Genomic DNA, 3,535 nt, shown 5'->3' on the forward strand with positions numbered 1-3,535 from the left:
TAATCTGACAAGTCATGATTTCTGCTATTGTTTCCTCATGATCTGTGCACAGACGTCTCGCTCACCCAGATTCTGGCACTGGATAGCACAGTTATATGAAAGAAAGAGACTACAAAGATGACTCCATGTCTTGATACCACAATCAGCTTAGGATGCTGTTCTTGGTGCCCAGTGTTTTCAGTACCTCTCTTAGTCATTCCCTAAGGTGCTATCTGCCCCAAGAGTGTCATAAGCATCAACCACTAGTGGATATGGTACCTATGCCTGCTCTTTCCCCAGGAAACTACATGGGGTAGCTGTTGGAACACTTACCTGGTAGCAGCTTTTACTTACTGGAGGATATGGGAAACCTGTTTTACCAATCCCCTTTAGAAAATAAATTAAAAACCAAGTTAAAGCTCCAGATCATGTACAACAGAGTTGTTTGACCATCATTTTGTCCATTAATAATAACTTAATGCATGTTACACGTTCAAGATGGATAATCAGATGTATCTTGTTAAACAAACCCAACTGGTATTTTCCATTCATAAGAACAAAAGTTCCAATAATATTACTTAAATCTTTCAAAACTTAATATTTAAACAAAAATATCCATAATCTTAACATCATCAGCACAAATCAAGCTCTTATATGTTTTCAACACAATGCTCTTTTTAGAATAGCTGAGAACATTTCTCGAACATTTAACATTAAGTAGTCTACTTTTAGTACTTTTTTGGTTTTGGAATATATGGTCAAATCCAAAATGCACAAAAAGATATACAGTTAAAAATCTCCTTCCCTCCCAGACTCCTAGCCCTCTGTCTTAGTCCATTTGGGCTGCTATAACAGAAGACCATATAAATAACAGAAATTTGTTTCTCACAGTTCTGGAGGCTGGGAAGTCCAAGGTCAAGACACTCACTGATTTGGTGTCTGGTGAGAGCCCAATTCCTGGTTCATAGGTGGCTATCTTCTTTCTATGTCCTCACATGCAGAAGGGGTAAAGGACTTTTCTGAGGTCTCTTTTATAAAGGCACTAATCCCACTCATGAGGACTCTACCCTCATGATCTAACCACCTCCCAAAGGCCCCACTTCCTAATACCATCACTTTGGGGATTATATTTCAAAATCTGAATTCTGAGGGGACACAAACATTCAGTCTACAGCACCTTCTCATGTCCTTTCCAAAAGATAATTAATATTGGCTGTTTTCTGTCATCTCAGAGATTTTTATGCTTTTATAGGCAAATATATAGAGACATCCTTCCCTCCCTCTCCCTTTGTACACAAATGGTAGCATAATATACATGCCACTGCACCTTGTCTTTTTCAAAGAATATATCAGGAGATAAAAGCAAAGAGCTTCTACTATTTTTAGCTAAAAATATGTGGCTGCATGTACCACAATTTTCTTAAGCAAAGCCTGATTGAAGAACAATAATATTAACTTTCCTATAGATAAAAGGAGCTTCATTTTGAAAAAGTAAAAAAAAAAAAAAATAGGGAGGGAGGTTTCTTCTACAACAGACGTAGGGTTGACAGATCAAGGGCCCAGAGCCTTCCTGTTAATTTAAATGAAACAGTATTCTCCTAAATTATTTGTTAAATACTCTAGCAGTCACTGGCTTTTGTTTTTCTATCGTGCCTAAAAGAGAGAAGAATAAAATGATCTAATTCTGATTTGACTCACATAATTTACAGGAATTTACATTGAGAACTCAAATGTTATTTTTGGCATTATTCCCAAGGCAACAAATTATCTATTAAGACAATAAATTGGAATTTCGTGTTTCTCTTTAAAGGTTATTTTCTGTGATAAACACAGAGATCCACTGCCCCCTATCCCAAGACAAGACTTGCTGCCAGCTGCAGGGAGTGTGGTTAGCAGGCAGTCTCTAGCTAACATGTCCGGCAGGGCCTGCCGCAGCTACAGAGAGCAGCCTCACCCAAGTGCCCCTCCCAAGGCAGCCCACATGTGGTGCCTGAGCAAAGCAGGGGTACAAGGCATTTCAGCCAGATGTGGGATGCTCTGACATACAACCTCATTCCAGAGAACCCCACTGGGTTGGCTAAGGTTTTGTTGGACCTGAGTTGCAATTCAACTTCTACTGCCCAGTCATGCTTCCTTCCCTTCTCCATCCCTTTCCGATTCTTTCTCTTCATAGATGATGATCCCTAATAAAAATCTTGCACCCTAAACTCCACCTCAGTGTCTGTTTCCTGAAACCCCAATATGCAATTCTTTATACTCTGAGTGGTCTGAGAAAGCAGGTGGTAAGATAGGATTTTAGAGATGAAAAATTCACCCCGCCTGACATTGAGGACCCCAGCACAGATAGTAGATGGAGCACAGAAAACCCTTGGCACAAAGTGGCAGTTCAGTTGCTAAAACTGACAGTGGTGATGAATTGGGAATTGGAGGAAATGCAATAGTAGTTGCAATGTATCAGTTGTTGGAAGCCTCTGGAGAAAATAGTAGACGTAAGGTTAATGGAATTGGATGACTATAGCAAAGCACCATTGATGCTCTGCAGAAAGATAATGAACAGCTGAGGGTAACAAGCAGGTGAAAACCAGAAGACCTCTTTGGCTGCCTACGAAGAAGCTCTCATCTCCTGGAAAGTGGAATGCCAAAGAAACACCAGGACTGAGGCCAGGTGTAAGTCCAAGGGGGAAACTTCAAAGGTCTCTGGTCAAGGCCCTGGTTGGGAGAACCTGGGACCCTGATACATGAGACCTCTTGGCAGATGCCTCCAAAAATTTTGACCCTGCCCCCCGCAACGGTCCTAACCCTTTTGAGCCTGAAAAAGTGGCCCACACTGCTCTAGTAAGAGCCAGCACTCCCCCAGCTAGAATAAAATGCAGAGACTTCTCTCCAACAAGGCAACAGATGCCCCCCTCAGGATCTGTCCCCATCTCTCCCCCTAGCCACTAAGGCTACATAAAGGGTTAAGACACAGAATAATGCAGCTGGAGCCCAAGAGAAAAAGAAAGAGCTACAAAGCCCAGCCTCTATTTACCCGCAGAAGCCTGGAGAAACGCAGGGGACTGGATTCTAAGGGTACTTCACCAAGGGGACCAGGACATAAAATTGGATAGGAAAAAGTTTATTGACTTGGGAGCTCTCTCCTAAGTTACAGTGTTTAACACCATCACAAAGACCCCAGGAGTCCATGCTAACTCATTACTAGGACAGCACCTAGAAGTTTGCAAAAAGTTATGGCCCATGCTGAGAGAAGTTGAAATGTCAGTTTGGTAAGGGAAAATAGTGAAGGAAGAGATTAAATGGCTTAAGAAAGTGGGCATGCTGGACTGGGTATACTTTTTATGGCCAGAGATCTACCTGATGATTATGTTCCATGGAAGAGCCCAAAGGAAACACCATTTACCAAGGCAATATGGAACATCTGGTGAGCAGGATATAAGAAATCTCTTAAAAGTTCAGTAGAGGCTCTCCTACGAACTCCTATGGGCAGTGCTGAGGGTAGGAGAGAAAGTCATGGAATCTGGCTCACTGATAGCAATGGAGATGATAAGACTCCAAAACA

This window comes from Equus quagga, unplaced genomic scaffold (assembly GCF_021613505.1).
Source record: "Equus quagga isolate Etosha38 unplaced genomic scaffold, UCLA_HA_Equagga_1.0 210725_RagTag, whole genome shotgun sequence".
Classification (NCBI taxonomy): domain Eukaryota; kingdom Metazoa; phylum Chordata; class Mammalia; order Perissodactyla; family Equidae; genus Equus; species Equus quagga.